At 38.6% G+C, this 21994-nt stretch overlaps 1 protein-coding gene across 1 annotated transcript in view; it reads right to left on the bottom strand.

The window, feature by feature from the left end:
- The window catches only part of LOC110165404 (glutathione S-transferase, C-terminal domain containing), an 81191-nt gene that overhangs the window by 3343 nt on the left and 55854 nt on the right, over window positions 1-21994 (bottom strand). The gene's annotated exons all lie outside the window — the stretch shown is intronic.

Genomic DNA, 21994 nt, shown 5'->3' with positions numbered 1-21994 from the left:
GAGAATGTTTGTTGAATTTTATCAAGGGGAAAGACGTTATTGCCCTTCTTCGTACAGGATTTGGTGCATTACATGCATCACGACCAAACAGTAGTGATTGGGTTAATTAAAAAGTACCCGCCTACTGTCGAGTGAACAAATCCTAATGCTGCGAGGTCAGACTTCCACTTCGTGGAAACCGAATCAGGCCCTATAATTTTCAAGTGTCTTCAGCAACCTCTAAATATTAATTTGCATAAAATTTGGACCCAAATATTTTGGCCAGATATGGAGCCAAATGCAAGCTTCTAATCTAGAGAATCTAAAAGAAACCACCCTAATACTGCTGTTACCTCATCAAAACATGGCAGGAGTTGTGTTTTGCTTCATTCACACATTTGACTAAACCTTTATTATTAGTTTGTCTACATCTCCAAAGCTCAAAATGCTCTGTTCCACTTTGTGATGTCGTGAAGTGATAGTTCTCCAGTTAACAGCTCCTTTTACCTTTAGTTCAGTAGAGATTGACAGTTCCAGGGCTGAAATCATCCAAATGATGATTATTGTGCAGGCATATGGAGTTTACAAACACAGTGGAGCACTTCCAGTATTATCACATGAACTCAGCCTAAATATGCAGGATTTGTGTGTTAAACATGTGAATGAAACAAACTAAATTACAGGTATGTTTGTAATGAAGAAACAACATTATAACATAGATCGGAAAATAGTGTAACATGGGCTCTTTAAATTAGAGTCTTCTGTCCCTTCTGTCTCATTCTAGTCTCCAGACTCTGCTGCATCTGTAGGTGTCATTGGCCAAGGACAAACCCTGGCCAATCAGAATGTTTTTTACAAGCCTCCCCAGTCTTCTCAACATAGCCTGTGTGTTTTTGTATTTTCCCGAGAACAAAATGTAAAAGCAAAATGAGGTCATTTAGCACTAATGTACTACCTTAACTTTTGCAATTTAAATTTTACCCAAACGGAACAATGTTAGCAGTCTGGAAGCAACAAATTGATGTAGTTTTGGCTCCATGCTGCTCATCCATCACCGATGTAATGGCCTGTTTTATGTTGATGATTGCTACGTCGATTCTCAAAATTTTGATTCATCACCAGGATATTCAGGTAATGTTTAGGAGCAGATGGATCAAAATAGTTTCCATTTTCCCATCAACTCCTTTCTGCTCAATTACTCAGTTCCACACCAGCTTTCACGGTCATAAAACAGTAGCTGCCCTTCCAGCCTGTCCCACCTTGTGATGTCACGTGGTGATACAAGAAGTGTTCCACTGTGTTTTTAACCTCCATACACTAGAATCATTTGGATAATTTCAGCTTTGGAATTGCTCACCTCTTCTGAACTCAAGGTAAAAGAAGCTGTTCACTTGAAAACTACCACTTCATTACATCATAAATTGGAACAGAGTTTTCGATATGTAGACTTAAACTTAAACAAACTGTATTGATCTACGAGGGAAATTAGTTGGACACAGTACACAGCAAAAAAATATAGGCTTAAGACACAAAAAAGTGTTATTTTAACTATATGAACGTTAAATGGGGATTCAAGTTGGGTTATTTGCCAGAGTTGATGTGGTTGAAGTTAATTCAACTTCCCCTACTGTAGTGTTAATCTGGCACCACCACTTCAAACTCCCGTGAGAGAAGACCACTTTAAACCAGTTTTTGTACATAATTTCATTTTAAATTAACTAAAATAAAGTTTAAAAAAAACACTTCTGTGTGTTGTTAAAGCTAAATCAGGATAACCCTGCAAAGTGTTATCCGTTTACTCTCAAAACGTTAAGACAACTCTTGATTTTGGGGTTAAACAGGAACTTTTGGTCCAGTGTTACTTAATTAACTAATTAAATGTTAAATTAATTCTAGAACAAATTGGACTCATATAAACACTGAGAAAATGTTAAAATTGATTCTGTGAGAGTCAATATTAACACTCCACTTTTTGCTGTGCAGCTCACACATCACATTATAATAACAGAGAGAAAGCATATAAAGGGTCATAATTCTAAATAAGTAGCAAAAATAGCAAGAGACTTGTGTCAAGGCATAGTTAAATAAATGCATATGTACAAGTAAGAATACAATAACATAGAAATAAGCAATAAAATATCTCAGCAATATACGACGCAAGGGAAAACAGTGCAAAGATGATATGGTGTTAGACCAGGGGTGGGCAATTTATTTTTTCCATGGGGCCACATGAGAAAATATTGTGGAGGGCCGAGCCAAAATACTAAACTCAATTCTGCATAATATTTACTGTATTTCTTTCTCAAATGCAGTACACAGTATTGTTTTGACAGGCTGGTAAGACTGGAGAGTTTATGTTATGACTAAGCAATGAAAAAAGTCAGGTTGCATTACAAAAAACGTCATAAAAAATACCTCTAAAATAAAAGCAATGCAGCTTTAGTTCATGCATGAAGTAAAATTATGAAATATGTTTATTTTGTAACTCTAAATTATCTTAAACAGGCCGGTCAAAGTCAACCTGGGAGCTGCACAATGCCCAAGTCTGGGTTAGACAGACTACTAATAAAGCATTACACAAACATTGCTACGCCAACATTTCTACATCGAATCTCAATCTCTTAGACTCATCGCCCGGATATTCAGGTAATGTTTAGGAGCAGATGGATCAAAACAGCTTCCATTTTTCCCATCACCACATTTCTGCTCAATTGACATCTGGAGAGCAGTACCACACCAGCTTTCACAGTCATCAAACAGTAGCTATCCTTCCAGCCAAAACGAACAGTGAGCTGTCAGGGGAAGTGTGTTTTTTTCAAAGCATATTTTGAATCTTCCGTGTTCTGTATTCCCATCTTCTGGCACCTTCAGTGAGCCGTTGAGGCGCTGTGCTCATGTCCATGGTCTATAAATCAAAAGCAATGAGGGTTTCATTCACCGGAGGACGTTCTGTGATTTCAAAACTCAAGTGTGAGGAAGAAACTAAAATAAAAGCCAGATTGTTTTTAGTTTTTTTGTTTTTTTTATTAGGCTGAGAACAAATATTGGGTCCTAGACAAATAAATGTATACAGTTTCTTTCCTCAAAGAGAATTCTTACCCCTTGAGATAATCCTAGACCTGGTTTAGAACTTCTTAGAGAGACCACAGTATGATATTTTCTGAACAAAAACATAAATGGAGTTGTGTTTTGTTTCATTTACACGTGTTTAACACACAAATCCTGCATATTTAGGCCCAGTTCTTCTTCAAACAAACATACACTCCATGCACTTTCACTAGAATCATTTGGAGAATTTCAGCCCTGGAATTGCTTATCTCTTAATTTATAAACTACCACTTCATGACATCACAAGGTGGAACTGAGCATTTTGAGCTTTGGAGATGTAGACAGACTAATAATGCAACGTTACTCAAAAATGTGTGAATGAAACAAACACAACTCGATCTTGGTGTATGTTTTTGATGAGGTAACAACAATCAGCTAACATGGCTTAAACTCACTGTGTAATTTTCATAATATATCACTTTTAAGTTGCGCTGTAGTCCTATATTTTAGACCTAGTTCAGATATGGAATTAGACCTGGTTTAGCTCGGACGGTACAAGGAAAGCTGTTTATTTTCTTAGTTGATACTTGGTGGGAAAAGTTTGAGAACCATTAATGTATGTAATAAGAAACAGAGCCATGGCCATGTTTTATTACAGGCTGTACTTTATAAGCACTAAAGGACATATAGTTGTGTGCGGTAGGTGGAATTCAAATACAGAGATAGTTTGAATAGTTTCCTGACTGAGCGGTTCACACCAGGGCAGACGCCCACGATTCCGGAGAGACTGGGTACAGGATTAGGGGCTCTGTAACACAACTAAACACATTAAGATTTTAATTGCAGCGTGTTGATCACAGACTTATAGAAGATCTCAGGAGAAAAATTGAAGTCTCACAGCAGAAAATGAAGTGAGACATTATTTAAACTCATGAAGAATGTATTATCCACAATCAAATACAGATTTCTAATCACATAAATATGATAAAATTAAAAATTTTCTGAATAGATTGAGTGGTCAAGCCCAGGGGTCACCAACCTTTTTCCTCCCCTCAGCTACTTTTTATAAAACAAAAGTGCCAGAGAGCTACTAATTTTAGCCAGAAATGGAGTGTAAATAAGAGCCATGGTTATTAGATGGGTGCAGTTAGATGCCTTAAAGTTAAACCATTCTCCATTATCAGTGCACAAAGCAACGCCTCGCTCAGACTGCACCTGGTCCAGCTCCAGTGTGAGACTGGTCTTATTGTGGTGTGACACGAGGACTCGAGCTCTGCAGTTGCGGTCACCACCTCTGAAGGTTCCACAGACTCCACATGTTTGACTCATAACTGTGTATTTATGAAGGCAAAGGCTGTGGTTGCTCTGGTGTCCGGCAAAAATAGAATACAACATGAATTGATCCAGAGCACTGCAGCACCTCCTCCGGCGCCAGCGGACTGCACCTGTGCACTCTGAGCACCTCTGCATACTTTTAACTACCGGTATACAGAATACTCACGCCCACTGGACCAGAGCTGCACCACATGGAGTCTGAGCCCAGGGTGAAGCATCAAAATGATAGATTTAAAAGGCAAAATGCATTTCATTAACAAATTTTTGTTATTCAGTACAAGTATAATTCAGAAATCCCCTGGGGTGGAGATGTAATGTACAGTAATATCTAAAAAAGAATGTTGTTTTTAATTATATTCATGATATTGTAATTGTTAAATACTAAAAAGTAGGGATGTAACAGTAACCAAGATATCGTGATCCTGTATCGTCAAAGTTCTCACAATAATATCGTGGACCATCACAATATATCAAATTACGAAGTCTATTTGCTTAAAATAAGAGTTATGGTGCAGCAAAAGACAGAGGGAACTACTAGACCATGATCCTTTGCTCCATTTCAGTGTAGACTACAAGAAGAAATAACAGTTCCAAGCACTTTTATGTCTTGTCAAGGCAATTTAAGAGGAAAAACAGTTCACAAAATATCACAATAAATATCGTACTGTGAGATCTATATCGTGAAAATATCGTACAGAGAGATTTGGATATTGTTACATCTCTAATCGTGAGCCTCTCCACCATATCGTGAGCTTTCCCACGATATCGCAATAAATATCGTACCATGAGGTTCATACTATGACGATATCGTATCGTGAGACTTGGACATCGTTACATCCCTACTAAAAAGTAAAATAATTACAGTAACAGTAAAACAGAAACACTACACTGAGCAAGATGCTTCAACATCTATTGGGTTGGATTTATCTGTGATGACACCCACAACAATTTGACATCGTGCTCGTGAGGATTTGATTTAATAAAGTAAGATATTGGAATGTATGGCACAACTATGGCAATGCATTACTTATCAATCGAAAAAGATTTAGAGCTGAAAGCGATGGTTCAAATCATCTCAGTGTTTGTTTTTTTTTAAAGACATTGACGAACCCCGCTGCAAACCACAAAATTATAAGCAGTGTTTGATATACATGACCCTGACCAAAAGCATACCAACTACCTCTTTAATGCAAGTATTATTGGGGAGATTAAAAATACTGTGCTACTCAACAACACAAACACACACACATGCACAGACAGAAACACACACACACAGACAAATTTGACCTCTGTCTACCACCGGAGAATTTATTTGCACAGACTGCTGCTGGCTAACTGTTACATTTGACTTCTTTTTGTTCAGAAGTATAAAGATGTTTTTTTCCGTCACAGCCCACAGAGTCCAAAAAATTGAAGAAGGGATACAGCAGCCACCGTGAGTTTTGCAAATGAAAACACGTGGGAATGTAAATTACAATAGGGCCCCATCGAGGAAGTAGGGGTTTGTTCCGCTAAGCTTTATGTAATACCCCCCAAAAAACTTAAAGGCCTCATGGTATAAAGTCATGAAATCAGGTGCGACAAAGGATCGAAAAGGATTAACTGCACCTTTAAATTATTCAGTTCAATGCTTTGTTGTACATTCCTTGCGTCCATGGTTAAACAATAACATCAATTATTCTAACGACTATTATTAAGAATTTAATCAAGAAAATACTATAGGCACCCAAAGATATGAGGATTGGAAATGGTTCCTTGGGCTTGAATATCTCTACCAATCTTTGCTATAAACATTTTTTCAGCATTAGAATCTTTGATATGGCCTTTTATGTTTGACCTTTGATAGTAATTACAACTTTAAGGTTCGGGGGTATTGTGGAAAATCAACTTTTTGGAAGTTTCTACCATGTTATTTCCTCATCAAAACCAAGCTTGAAGAAGTTTTATATGTCATCCATGCATGTTTGAGTAATGTAGCGCTCTCCCCCAAGCCCTAAGATTCAGTGCAATGTTAGGCCAACATCACCCACACTACCATAAAACAATACACTACAACTACAACAGACCTGGTGGAATGACAAAATGATTGTAACGTGATCATGCTCTGAAGGGGGCTGACTTAGCACAGAGAGCAAAGGGGACTCAGAGTGACAAAATCTTTTAAAATAAATGAATATGCTGTCTTCAGCAATCATAGCATTTTCAAAACAATAAAAGGTAGCATGGTGATCTAATATATAAATAAATACCCCATAGAAAAGTAATACCTCTTGTGTACTCTTTAGTACACATGCTTTTCTAGGTGTATAACCTAGTATATAACAGAGTAAACATCCAGTCCAAAACTGCAGAGCTGCTAGACCCAACATTTCCTTTTAATAATGGGATTTTAACAAGCAGCAGATTTCATTTATATGTTTTTGTTGCTGAACAAATGGCTAAGTGACATTTTTTTTACCTTTTTTGAGCCATAGTTGTTTGATCTTAAGTCTGATCTTAGTCTGATTTAAAGTTAGTACAAAAAAGGAGGCAGAGAGTTGGTGAAAACTAGCCAGGCTGGTGCCACCTAGTGCCTCCGCTCAATTTCATTTCTCTCCAGCGACTAGATCGGGAATCAGAATTCACTAGACGGTTTGCAAGAACTGTGGAAGTTGTAGACCGTGCACTGGCCAATCAGTGAAGAAAACCATCAGTAAACTAGAAAAGCACTCAGAGAGCGCAGACCTCCGCCAAGGACTACCCCCATTTTTTATATAAATTGCGATAAAATCAGTCTTCTGGATCAGATCCAGATCAGCCTTTGGAATATGAAAGAGGATCCCATTGTCCATCCCTGAGTCAAATTTCATGGGGTTTGGTCAATAATTAACCAAGATATTGAGAAACAAAATTTTTGGCCCCATTTACCACAATGTTAACTAAAATTTCAAAGTGATCCAGAATCCAGGATTTCTTCCGGATCACCCCCAAAATGAAATCAGTTCTTCCTTTTCACATTTCCAACAAATCTTGAAAATTTCATCAAAATCGGTCCATAACTTTTTGAGTTATGTTGCTAACAGAGAAACAAACAAACAAACAAACAAACAAAAACAAACAGACAAACGCCGGCAAAAACATAACCTCCTTGGCAGAGGTAACAAAGTGATCGAGACGGATGTAGACGAAGATAGACATTCTGTGTTGGCAATGATTCCTAAGATTGAGGATTTAAAGATGAATGAATTTTATCAAGGGGAAAGACGTTATTGCCCTTCTTCGTTTGGGATTTGGTGCATTACATACATCACGACCAAACAGCAGCGAATGGTTACATTTTTTTTTAAAGTACCCACTTTCCATCGAGCGAGCAAATCTTAATGCTGTGAGGTCAGACGGTTCCCACGAAATGAAACCGGATGATGAATCAGGCTAGGTGAAAACAGGATTACTCAAACATGCGTGAAACAATAGAAATCCAACTTTGAGGGGGAAAATGATGAGGCAACACTGCTGTAACATGGTTTTTTTTTTTTTTTTTTTTTATAATTTGTAATTTATTCAGTGATTTTTTGTCATATAACATAAAATACATGTTCTGTTTGTTCCCCCCCCCCCCCCCCCCCCAAACTCAAAAAAAAAAAAAAAAAAAACATTAACATGGTAACACATAAAAGTCTATTTTACATAATATGCCCACATTTTCCAATGCAACTGCAGAAGGTTAATCTGTTATTTTAGTTCTTGCATAACTACAATGTGCAGGTGTTGAATATCTATATACTTCTCACTGAAACAGGTGAGTGGGTGGTAACATTATTTCCCTCAGCATACTCTGGCTCTCAAGAAGCCGCCCGTGCGGTTTTCAAAGTTCACAGCACAGGGCAAAGCGTACATATCACACTCACATAATGTTTAAATCAATGTGTTCAAATGGATACTGAGCAGACAGAGGTCAAAATAAGGTCATACAAAAGAAAATGTCTATAAATGTATAATTCATGTGTTGGTAGCCGTCTTGTTAAATATATTTCCTGGGTTTAAATATTGAGCTTATCTTTGGTTTGGTGCTTTTCTTAAAGGTTGTAACTCTGCAGGGTTCACAGAGGCTTGTATAGTTTGGACATGTTATTGCTTTGCTTGGAAAGTTCCCCAGTATGGCATTAAATCTCTATAGAGGCCAAGTTATAAGAGGCTCACCCACGTACTCTAAGGAAGCGTGTTTGAAGGTATTTTTCTATCAATAAAAAGACGTGTAATAAATGAATGCAAGTTTAATGCCAGCAATCGAGGCGAAGCAATGGTAAATGGTCACATTTTTATATAGCGCTTTTCGACTTTCAAGGCACTCAAAGCACTTTACATCAAAGAACCACTCACCCATTCACACACACGCTCATACACCAGTGTACACAGACTCTGGAGGCAAGGAGGGCTAGGTGTCTTGCCCATGGACTGGAATTATACCGCCCACCTGTATCTGTGGACAAACACTCCACCAACTGAGCTACTGTCACCCTATAACATCTCCATGAGGACAAGTGAGTAGGTGTTGGAACCGCCACCTTAAATAGAAACTGGTGAACTGCCTGCCTTTGGTCTTTTACTGAACACCATTTAAGCTGAAGTAAATATGTGCAAGTCTGGCTTTAAAGGGACAGTCTGGAATTTTGGACATAGGACCTCATTTCCTAGAGTGTTGGAGATGTGTGGAGACACTTTTTTAAATATTTCATCCAGTCCTTGTATTTGCAGAGGTCGCTGGTGCTAGGCTAGTGCATGTCAATGGCCATAGTTATCCTGCCACTAAAAACAGTCTTACCCACTCCACAAAACACCCAAAGCAAAGCAATTATAATGCCAGACTATCAATGCGAATGTCTGTGTCGATAGAATAATTTTAGAAGTAAAACCAACCTTGCATTTGAAGGATTTATGTCTGAGCAGCAGCAGTGAGTTGTACTTCCTGATAGAAAGCTTGGCAGCGGTGGACTGATATCACTTAGCACCTGTCTTACCGGCAAAGTAAAATTCCACTGCTGCTGAGAAAATAGTCCTCAACATGCGGCGATTCATGTGACGCAAGTTTATTTATTTCAAACATTATTCTATCAACACAAACATTTACATCGACAGACTGGTGTTATATTGTTTTGCTTCGGGTGTTTTGTGGAGTGGGTAAGACTGTTTAGTGGCAGGATAACTATGGCCTTTGACATGCACCAGTGACCTCTGCAAATAAAAGGACTGGATGGAACAGTTTAAAAAGTGTCTCCACACGTCTCCAACACTCTGGCTCACTAAGAAATGAGGTCCTATGTCCAAAATTCTGGACTGCCCCTTTAAAGAAGGCATATTGTGCTTGTGTCTGCTGTATAGTTATGATCTATTACACCTGTGGATCACTCTGTTCTAATTTTCACATATTAAAACAAAATAGTAATCTAAATCAGCTTAATAAAATAAACAAGTGCGCTAACTTCTGTGAAAATGGTGGTGCCCAGTGGGAGCTGACATCGCTATAAACGCGATCACAACAAAGAGCCGGGAAGTTTTCACCACCTCCGATGGATAGCTGAACATCACAGTAGCAAGTAGGAGTTTGTTAATTTGTATGAAAATGATGACGCAAAGCCGCCAAATCCTACGTGTATCACTGATTAAGAAAATTAAAATTGGTGAACGAAGTAAGCACAGAGCAGGTGACGTTGAAAGTGGAGATTGATCTTCATTATGGCGTCTTGAAAATAGGTGATTAACGATTGCTCCAAGTAAAACTTCGAAAGGCTAAAAGAGCAGGGGAAACAATTATAACATGGTTAAAAGCTCTGAAAAGTCGATTTTGAATAATACGTCTGCTTTCATAGAATGCACTGATTTTGAGCTAATCTATTTTGTAAAAGATATTTGTTTAAACGCACCCGCTCCTATCCACCCACAGGGACACGCTTGTTTGTGTGTAGTGCCTTGCCCACATGAAAATCTTTACAGAGCATCTCTCCTTTGAGACGCTGAAGCGCTGAATGCAAATTAGACAGCTGGATCCTATAATTGCATTAGATAGGGTGTCATGTAGGAATGTTTAAATTTAGATGTGAGGATGAAGCTCACACCGACACAAAGGGTTACAGATTCATGAGCGCATTCATAACAAGCTGGAAAATTCTTGGGAGTGACAGAAGCATTGAGTTAGGGAATAAAAAGTGGTAAAGAATGCATATTAAAAGTGTCAATTATCTGATAGTAATGTTAAGCACTGGTGACAGGAGAAAAGGATAAGGAAGCACAGCTCAAAGCCTTGAAAGAAGTAAAGTACAAGCTCATGGGTTGGAAGTTTCAAAGTTAGAAAAACCTAGTTACACAGTTGTTAGGTAAACAACAGTGTAATAAGTAACTTTTCTGGGTCTGTTGTAGGTTGTTTCACAGGGGGAACATGGGCTAAAAGTCAATGAAGTTGCTTTTGTTTGTTTGACAGATGATTTTTCTTTATTTACAGTGAAAATGTAAAAATGGAAAATGAAAAAGAAAATGGGAATTCAGTTTCACACTAAAAATCAAGCAGCAGGTACACAGAGCTAATGCATTTATCTGTTAATACTAAAAACATTTGGATTTTGTAAAGATACAATGAAATCAGAAATTGAGTTTGATCAATACTGTTCAGCCCTGCTTACATTTAACTAAAACCAAACTCAGATTGCGAGAAGGAAACAGCGAAGGCGTACACAAGAGCAACAAAATGCAAAGCAGAACAGTAAAAACTCAAACCGGTAATTTCTGACCACTGTAAAAGAGAGAACCACATTATGGATTGGGATGAAGCAAATATCACTGGGACAGAAGAAAACAAACATCATTACTGGATTAAAGAGGCAATCGAAATATGGAAAAGTGCCCACGGGACTGTGAACCCGAACGAAGGGGCTTTTTAATTCTCACACGCCTGGGATACTGTCTTGAGGAAGTCGAATTGCAGACAGCGCCACAACCTGTATAAATCAGCTGAGCAGACATGTCACGGCAACATCACGTGACTCTAAGGAAGCAGTCGAAACTGTCAGGTATGAAAACAAACTCTTGGTCTGAAAAAAGAACCTAATAACATAAATTATTGGAAGACCAAATGAACCTCACTGGACTAAAACCAAACACATTTTCAGACCCACTTGTCTCATATTGTTTCAAAACAAAACTGTAGGTGAAAAAAGGCACTTTTTCAATACACAAAACACAAGTACAAACACAGCATTCTAAGTCTGCCTCCACAATAGCATCGTCCTCGGGATAATCTAAGACACAATCCACTCGTGTCAACAGAGCCCACTTCAGTCTAATAACAAGCTCCACAAGTAAATCATCAAACTCATGACAACTATTGACCAATCGTAAAAACCTAAAGTTCACAAATTATATGTGAACAAAAACGGCTCGGCCAACCTAACATTATCTAGTCCCACACCATGTAATTCTGTGACAGTTTGGATGGGCACATACACACTAACATGTATCGGAACCACAAGCAGCAATTCATGCAGAGACAGAAAGGCACTGGCACCACGTCTTTTTGTCCAGAGAAGAGGGTGACAGGTGGGCATTACCAAGAGCTGCTCCATCATTATCCGCAGCTAACACAAGAATATCTAGATGGGTTTAGCAATTAGCCACGCTGCTGTACATCCTTCAGAATTAAAGGTCCCATATTACACACACTTGACTCGTGTGAGCTTAAACCATGTTATAATGCTGTTAGCTCCTCCAAAACACATCCATAGATCTGCTTTGTTTCATTTACACATGTTTGAGTAAAACTATTATTAGTCTGTCTACATCTCTAAAGCTGAAACTGCTCTAGTCCACCTTGTGATGTCATATAGTGGTGAATTTCAAGTTAACAGCTTTTACCTTTTGTTCAGTAGAGATCGGTGATTCCAGAGATTAAATTACCGTATTTTCCAGGCTATTAGGCGCTCTGGATTATAAGGCGCGCTGTCATTAAATGGTCTATTTTCGAACTTTTTTCACAAATAAACTGCACCGGACATTAAACGAAACACAACAGTTACATGGCTCAGTTGGACTTTGTTTGGCGCGTTCACGGTGACTCTGGGCTTTGTTCAGTTGTGGCGTGTAGGGAGGGTGCTGTCTGGGACCGCTGGTTTGTTGGTGTGTTTGCAGTGACTCAGTTGTTCAGTTGTGGCTCAGAGTGGCACATTGCACTCGCTTTTTCGGTTCGTTCCTCTGTTCCATTCCTCGTTTCGTGGAGTGATGAGTGTGGCTGTGGTTGTTTTTCGCTGTGCGGTCGCTGTCTGCTCCATGTGTGCTTGTGTGCGTTGCGAGTGGTGCGGCTTTGTAGTTTACTGAGTCGTGCTGGGACACCCGAGTAGATTTGTGTATAGGGCGCTCTGGATTGCAGGGCGCCCTATACGTCGTTTTTTGATGGGGTTGGAGGCTTAAGAGCGTGTCTAATAGCCGGGAAAATATTATTAAAGTATTCAGATGATTTTAGTGAAGGTGTATGAAGTTTAAAAACACAATGGCGCACTTCCTGTACTACCACATGACAAAACCAAGGTGGAACAGACTTTTTTCAGAGTGCTTTCAGTTTGAGAGAAGAACTCAGCCTAAGTACGTAGGTAGTGTCGTAGTACTCAAGACCGGTTTTAGTCTTGAGACTCACCTCGAGGCAGTTTTTTTTTTTTTTTTTTGTGGGTCTCGGTCTCGTCTCAGACTGACTGCATTTGAACTCGGTCTTTTCTCGGTCTTGAAGACGCTTGGACTCGGTTTTGGTCTCAACAAGGGATAAAATGGAGATAGAGTATGTGCCAAAATAACTATGAAATACAAATAAATGTCGAAAATGACAAAGATTTTCTCAATATGGACTTGATGAGCCGTCCTCTCTGTCTTGTCTTTTTCTTGACCCTCAGAGCTTTTGTTTCCTGGTCTCGAACTGGTCTTGGTCTAGATCGGTGCGGTCTTGACTACAACACTATATACAGGGCCTGTGTGTTAAACAAGTGTGAATGAAAGAAAACACAACTCCAGGTCTGTTTGTGACGAGGAAACAACGTTACAACATAGATCAGAAAATAGCGTAATATCGGCCATTTAAGCAAAGTACACAGACAAAAATTTAGTTTGAAATAAATTAATCTGCCAGAAAGTGTGAAGGAACATGATGAGGTGTTGGTAGAAAAGAAAGTTGAGAATTTTAATTAAAAGTGGACAAGACAAGTAGTGTGATGGCTGCTTAATTTGCTACCTGTTAAAAACTTTGAGAGAATACTGAAGGCGTGTTTAAACAAATATTTTCTGTCATCATCTTGTATTCTTGGATTTACAAAACCTTCAAATCTGCCTGCCAAAGGACTTTTTTTTCTTTTCTTTTCTTTTTGTTTAGTACTGAATGCACTATTTGTCTTTCAATCTGCACAAACTTGTACATACACTTTCAGATCCATTAAAATTATCATAGGAATTAACTATTTTCTGTGGGAACAAATTCAGAATGACAGAATGTTTTGTGAAGTTAGTAGCTGAATTTTCTACTGTTTATATTTTTAGTGACGGGACAAAAGACATAAAAAGCCAAATATTCTTCTCCAAACTGTATGCTTTTAAAGAATACATTTTGTTCTTATGTCTGCTATAAAATTATAATCTATGATTCCTCTAGATCATTATGTTGTGATTGTGAAATAATTGCTCAATGGGTGCTGTTGTACAAGTTTTCAGCTTGTCCAAGAAAGGGTGGAAGTAAAAGGCTGGAGACCAACTAGATGTCTTAAGCAGGAGAAGTTTATTTACCATCAATATTACGAGACTGGGGGGACTTCAAAATGATTCAAAAGTGAACATAGTAAGATCTTTAAGTGTCCAAGCCCCTTGACTCTGCTTCCAATGGAGGAGGTTTATAAAGCAAGTGTGATGAGACTATGAAGGCCAGTAGGCACCAGTTCGACAGCGATATGCCGCAATTTAGATTGTAGTATGCCAATGGTACGCTAAGAGAAGATATATAGCTTTTGTGAGTGGCTTTTGTGATTCAATGTTAAACTGAGCGATGTACGTGGAGGATGAATTACTTAAATTCTCTAACAGAAGCTGATGTCTGCGTATACATCATCGCAACAAAGAGTTAACACCTCCGTTGGTTGCAGATTACGTTACCGTTTTTCATTCATTCATTCACCATGTGACGCTGCTGAATCTTAGCCTGATTCATCAGACAGTTTCACTTCTTGGAAACTGTCTGACCTCCCAGCATTAGGATTCGTAAGATCGACGGTAGGCAGGTACTTTTTTATTTAACCAATCACTGCTGTTTGGTCGTGACATATGTAATGTGCCAAACCCCGTAGGAAGAAGGGCAATAACGTCTTTCCCCTTGATAAAATTCACCAAACATTCACTTTGTTCCGGCTTTAAATCCTTGATCTCGGGAAACGTTGTCAACACAGAATCTTCGTCTACATCCATGTCAACCACTTTGTTTACTGTTGTGCTGTACCACAAAACGAACCCAGAGAGGAGCTTGAGTTTGACGTCATGGCTTCACAGCTCTTCACTGATTGGCCGGTGCGTGGTCTACAACTTCCGGGGTTCTTGCAAACCGTCTACTGTATTCCAATTCCTGACCTAGTCACTGGAGAAAAATGAAATTGAGCGGAGGCACTAGGCGGTGCCAGCCTGGCTAGCTGAATCCTACTTGTATCATTCAGTCAGGAAATAAGAACAAAGTAAGTACAGAGCATTGGGTGCATATTGGTGGTGGTGAAAATGGGGGTTGAGTGGCAATATGGTGCTTGAAAATAAGTGATTAAAGAGTGCTCAAACATGTAAAAATCACTCCAAATACAGTAAATCGTGAGGGGAAAAAACATACCAACTACTACTAACTGTATTTTTTCATAGTTTATTTCATTTTCCGATGTTTTAATGACACAGGATAGGCCCCAAACTGAGCACTGACTATTAGAAATGAGTACATCTCCATTAAAATTTCTATTCCTCTGATACCAAAGTTTGATTTTAGTCACCTCATCTTCTCACAACCAAACAGAAAATGAACTCCTGTGAGCGTCTTTTCAAAGACGTTGTTTACAATAGCAGATAGGATCAAGATTAGAACACAGCATTTCCATAGTGCTTGTTTGCAAAACTCACTCGATATTTTCTTATTGACATAGTGCTATAATATTTTTGCTGACTTGTGTTGGAATCTGCAGTAGTTTACAGTGGTTGTCCTCTTAAAACCTCCTGTATTGCCAGGAGCTGATGTGAGCAGAAGCTGAATACACTGGTGGCTGTCTGAAGAGGGGGGAGTGTGACTAAGACGGGCTCTGACTATTCTCACACTTTGACTTAATGTGGCAGAATAATACCGGTTGTAAATATAAATTAGTTTTACACCAATCAAGAAGCAATTTGTGGGGAAAAAAAAGTTTAAAAATATGTTGAAAATTACAGAGAAGTTCAGCACAATTTACACCCAAGAAAGACATTTTTTATGATACTTTAAACAAGATTTCAACAATATAAAAGGTGTTTTCTTATATTTTTATTCACCAAATTCTACTTTCTGTGTACGTAAGAGGAGTTTTGGCCTAGTGTGCAGTACAGTTGCTAGGTAACATTATGTAATTTCCTTGTGTGATGCATAATTTCCAGGTAGTAAAAATTTTAACTGCATAAGACAGTTTGAACTCTTCATTTTACTAAAACACAGTGAAGTTTATTATGTTTAGATTTTAACAAAAGAAATCCATTAGCCATTTTTAGGTTTAAATTTTATTTCTTGGTTGGAAATCATAACGTCAAGCTATAATTTCATAACTGTTACCAAGCAACCATGTAATACACTGGGCCAAAACTCATTTAATGTACACAGAAATTATGATTTGTATTTAACAAAATAAGAAAACACCTTTACCTTGTTTAAATAATACTTTACGAATTTAAAAATTAGTGCCCCGCTGTAGGTTTACGGGACTTCCGATTAATGCTTTTCTGTGGTGAATTATCTGTGGAAATGTCTCACGTGTATTTTCCACCAGCTTCCTACATCTGCCCCATCACCAAATCTTCAACGAACAAGGTCGACAAAGAACATATTCTGTCCATGAAGAATTTGTCCACAACTATCAAGGTAAGAAAGACGAAAACGTAAAGGCGAACAACAACGACGCATTAGTGAACTACTCTTGAGCAAAACTAACATTATGGTCATGAATAAAACATAAGTAATAAATAATTCATCAATAAGTAACTTGTGAACTCAGACTGATTCTAGAATTAAAATAAAAAATCAATTTCATGATGTTCACAGATTACATGTCTCGCATTTAAACTGCACAAATCTCTCTGTCTATTTCGATATCGACATCATGAAACTGATTTTTAATTTCAATTGTAGAATCAGTCTGAGTTAACAATTTACTTATGTTTTATTCATGGCCATAACATTTGTTTTGCTCAGGAGTAGTTCACTAATGCGTCGTCGTTGTTCGCCTTTACGTTTTCGTCTTTCTTACCTTGATAGTTGTGGAAAAATTCTTCATGGACAGAATATTTCCTTTGTCGACCTTGTTGGATGAAGATTTGGTGATGGGGCAGATTTATGAAGCTGGTGGAAAATACGTGAGACATTTCCACAGATATTTTGCCATAGAAAAGCATCAACGCAAGTGATGTTTACTCTACATCGCAGCACTTTCGGGCGTTGTGAAAATGTCATAAAAATCAATATAGAACTCTCTAAAACAGAACTCTATACTTCCTGTAATTTTCAACATATTTTCCAACCGTTCTTCACAAATTGCTTTTTGATGGATGGACAACTATAATTTATATTTACAACAGGTATTATTAGACCAAATAAAGTCAAAATTAGAGAATCATATAAACCCATCATACGCACTTTAAACCTAAAATAGGGAAAATAAAAGTAAGATCTTCAGTAAAATCTTACATATAATGATTTTAGCTCTGAAATGCGCTGTCCTCCCTGTCATAGGCACTTTAACATTAGCTTGTGGTGTTTTCCTTGGAGGTTGGCTGGTGAGGAGAGAGGGCACATCATTAGGAGACTTCCATTAGCTGGAGCTCTGCCACTGGCACTCAGCCCTTTTTTCCCATGATGCACCAGTACAGCCCTGAGCCTTATCATGCTGCTGCTCCATCGCTGTGATTAGAATATAAACACAAGATGGCAATGAAGGACTCGGGTAGGACTCAAGGACAGTGGTAATGTGATGTCTTTATGTAGGCGCCATAGATTTAAGATAAAAGAAAATACAAAATAATATGATAAACATCTTTTTCATAGGGTTTTAAAGGTGTACTGTGTAACTTTTCTGGTGTAGCGTCCGTCACCTGCCTGTTTCTATGGATATGCCACTCCACTCTGAAATGTTCCACAGTGTGACATTAAACAGCTCTACGTTGTATTTATTCAATTGCAGATGGTTTTATAGCTTAAAAATACCTAGAAAAACAGGCATTCTGACTGTGAGCGGGGTCGCCTCTCCACAGATCTGACCCGTAACTTGGTCTGGTTTGGTCTCCATGAATATAGAAAGGTTTAATGCCATATTGTGAAACATTCCAGACAAAACAACAAGAAGCATTTGACGAACCCTCCACCAGAAAAGTTAGACAATTCACCTTTAATGTCAAAAATCTTGCATGAACAGAATTAGCCAAACCCTCCCCTGACTTGTGTCTGATTATTCAAGAGTTTAGTCTTTTCTCTGTTATTATTATTCTGCCAATTAAAACAGAATTGGTAAGAGGTTAACAGAGTAACACTTCTGTGGAGAGATGTGTGAATGGTAAGCTACAGTACTAGTTAGTTTGTGTTCCCAAGGGCGTGCGCTTTATAAAAAAAAACTTTTTGAAGAAATTAATCAATGCAAGAAGTTATCTTGTGTATCTGTAAGTAGCAGTGGTAGGGGCAATATTGGAAAATAAATAGAAACCTTGCCTCCAGTGTTCAAGTACACTGGTGTAGGTATGCACTTGTCTTTACAAAAAAGCCATGGCAACCAAAAGTTATTTGGCCAGCAGAAAATTGCAACCAAAAACTTATTTATCCCAAGATAAATTACATTACTGAACTTCAAAATAACTAACAAACATAATGTACTTTATGGTCACAAGCACATTTAAAGGCGCACTGTGTAATCCAGTGAGATTTATTTGGTCTTCTGATAATTTGTGTTATTATTAGTTTCTTTTTTCAGACCAAGAGTTTGTTTTCATACCTGACAGTTTCGACTGCTCACTACGAAGGACAACAAACATCGTCGCTGGATTAACGAGGCAACTGAAATACAGAAACGTGGCCATGGGACTATAAACCAAGAGGAGGAGCTTTTTTACTCTCACACACCTGGGATAGTGTCCTGAGGAAGTCGGACTGTAGATGGCACTGTCGTCATGCCTCCACCAGTAGATAGACAGCGCCAAAACCTGTTTAAATCAGCTCACCGGACACGCCACAGCAACATCACATGACCAGTGACCACTCTGAGGAAGACCGCTGGTGAGTAAACTGAAACTGTAAGGTATGAGAACAAACGCTTGGTCTGAAAAAAGAACCTAATAACACAATGTGCACTGTGTAACTTTTTGATTTGGGGTCCGTCATCTGCTTGTTTTTATCATTCTACCATTGCTCTGCCTGGAATGTTCCACAGTATGACATTAAACAGCTGTACCTTACATTTATTAAATTACAGGTGGTTTTATAACTCAAAAATACCTAGAAAAAAGGCATTCTGACAGAGTGGGGCTGCCTCTCCACAGATCTGACCTGTAAGTTGGTCAGGTTTGGTCTCCATGAAGGTAGAAACGTTTAATGCCATACTGTGAAACATTCCAGACAAAGCACTTGACTGACCCTCCTCCAGAACAGTTACACAATGCACCTTTAAGTTTTTTTAGACTGTATATTTTTTCAGTCTTCGCTGTTATTTAACCGTCATGTTGTCCTCAGTGTTATAAGGCAAATGTTACCTGAGTCCAAGCTGAACATTTCTCACAAAACAAAGTGTATTCTATTCTTTTCCACTGAACTGTATCAAATCCTTTGTGGAAATAAAGGGATACAAGTAGATATGTTTTTAGAGGACTTCTGTCAAATTACACGCCATGTTATTAAGCCAAAAAAAAAAAAAGGACACGATTTCTTCACTGCTGAGATGACAGTCCATTATCTCTAGGCAACATTAATGTCTTATACGAGCACATTTGAACACCACTCACTACCTGTTTGGTAAAAGGCAACAAGCTAAGTGTAGTTCAGCTAATAGCAAGTTGTTAAAAGGGGTCACTGAAAAAGCTCAATTAGATCTTTCCATTCAGAAGGCTTAGATGAAGATTTACTCTAAGTTCGTATAGTTACAATTACTTGAATGAAGAAAATGTTATCATGATTTGAGTAAATTTCACATGACAAGTCAAATTATCTACCAATGGAACAAGACTTTTTGCACTTAAAGATGAGCTGTGTCACTTTTTGTTTGGGGATCCATCACTTTCTCGCTTGTTTCTGTGGATTTTAAACAGCTCTACCTTACATTCATTCAATTACAGGTGGTTTTACTTAGTGTTGTAGACAAGACCGCACTAATCAAGACCAAGATCTGTCCGAGACCACAGGGTCCCAAGACCAGGACAAGCCCAAGACCTCTGAGGGTTGAGACCGAGACAAGATTGAGACTTTAAAGGCCAAGTCCGAGATAAGACCAAGACCACAGCTTATCGAGACCAAATCAAGACTATCTTTGTATCTTTGCAGACATTTATTTGTATTTTACAATTATTTTGGCACATATATGTCAATGTTTTTATAAATCTCGTCAAGTGTCAGACTTCGAGACCTGAGACAAGACTGAGACCAAGTGCCTTAAAGACTGAGACAAGACCAAGTCCAAGCGCTTTCAAGACTGAGACAAGACCAAGTCCAAGCGCTTTCAAGACTGAGACAAGACCAAGTCCAAGTGCCTTCAAGACTGAGACAAGACAGAGTCCGAATGTGGTTGAGTCTGAGACAAGACCAAGACTGCAAAAAAACAGTCTCGAGGCCGTTCTCAAGACCAAGACCGGTCTCGAGTAGTACAACACTAGTGTTACTGCTCAAAAGCACTTAGAAAAATACACAAATGTGACCTGTAACTTGGTCTGGTTTGGTCTCCATGGAGATAAAATGTTTAATATCATACTGTGAAACTTTCCAACAAAGCAATAACATTTCCACGGAGAAAAGCATTTGACGAACCCTCCACCAGAAAAGTTACACAATACGCCTTCAAAATAGGAAAGTACATCTTGTTACATAAAATATATAATAAAAATAAAAACTGCAGAAAGAATAAGCTGTAAAACCATGTATTATTCCAGTGGTAGATCATTTTACTTGATTTCAAAAGATTTGACTTGACAAGTTAGATATTAGTTTTTGCAGTGTGAGGTGTTGTATATGGAAGGTGATGCTAGATCATTATCTTGGCCGCCCGACTCCACAGCACCCCCAACTCATATCAACTCCAAAATCTTCTCATAGATGCTGGTCATGAACGCACCACCATCTGCACGAAGACATCAAATATATGAAGTAAGATGTATGGAGTTATTTAACAAAGAATAAAGAACTGGTGCTGAAAAATGTGCATTGTGTAACCTTTCTGGAGGATCCGTCAATTGCTTTTCTCCATGGAGATGTTGGGAGATTGCTTTGTCTGGAATGTTTCACAGTATGGCATTAAACCTTTCTATCTTCGTGGAAACCAAACTAGACTGAGTTACAGGTCAGATCTGTGGAGAGGCAAGCCCGCTCGGAGTCACAATGCCTGTTTTTCTAATATTTTTGAGCTATAAAACCACCTGTAATTAAATAAATGTAAAGTAAAGCTGTTTAATGTCATACTGTTTAACATTCTGAGAGGAGCAGTGACATATCCATAGAAACAAGCAGGTGACAGACCAGAGTCCTGCACTGGGCCGTCTACAAGTGAATAGCAAAGAGCTGCTGAAACGGGCCGGTTTTAACGTTCTGGAATTTTACGGGCGGGTATGCGGGCGGGTGGTGATTACACATGGGCGCATCAGGTGAATCAAATGAATGAGGAACGGGAGAAAAATACTTGATGCTTGTCCAGGACATCCGTTGCCCTGGAAACAAGTGCCATTTCCTGTTTTTTTTCCCGGAATAATTGCAGACCAGGCTGAGAGAGTGACTTTAATGTATTTATTACATAAAACCATCAGAGGAGGTGACTGGCTTGGCAGTTTCTCTCCTGGTTTAGTCCTAGTCCTAGTTTAGATTTGATTTAAACCTGGTTTACACCTGGTTTAGACCTGATTTAGACCTGATTTAGACCTGATTTAGACCTGGTGTAGACCTGGTGTAGACCTGGTGAGACTAGACCTGGTGTTGAGACCTGGTGTATTTTAGACCTGGTGTAGACCTGGTGTAGACTGGTGAGACCTGGTGTAGACCTGGTGTATGAGCGGGTATATATTTATGCTAATCACATTGGTTTAGACCTGATTTAGACCTGGTTAGACCTGGTGTAGACCTGGTGTAGACCTGGTGTAGACCTGGTGTAGACCTGGTGTAGACCTGGTGATTGGTTTGGTGGTTGCAGCG

This window comes from Boleophthalmus pectinirostris, unplaced genomic scaffold (assembly GCF_026225935.1).
Source record: "Boleophthalmus pectinirostris isolate CB_2022bp ecotype Guang Dong unplaced genomic scaffold, ASM2622593v1 HiC_scaffold_22, whole genome shotgun sequence".
NCBI lineage: Eukaryota > Metazoa > Chordata > Actinopteri > Gobiiformes > Gobiidae > Boleophthalmus > Boleophthalmus pectinirostris.
Note: the sequence above shows the minus strand (reverse complement) of the source record. Positions and strands in the feature narration are given on the sequence as shown.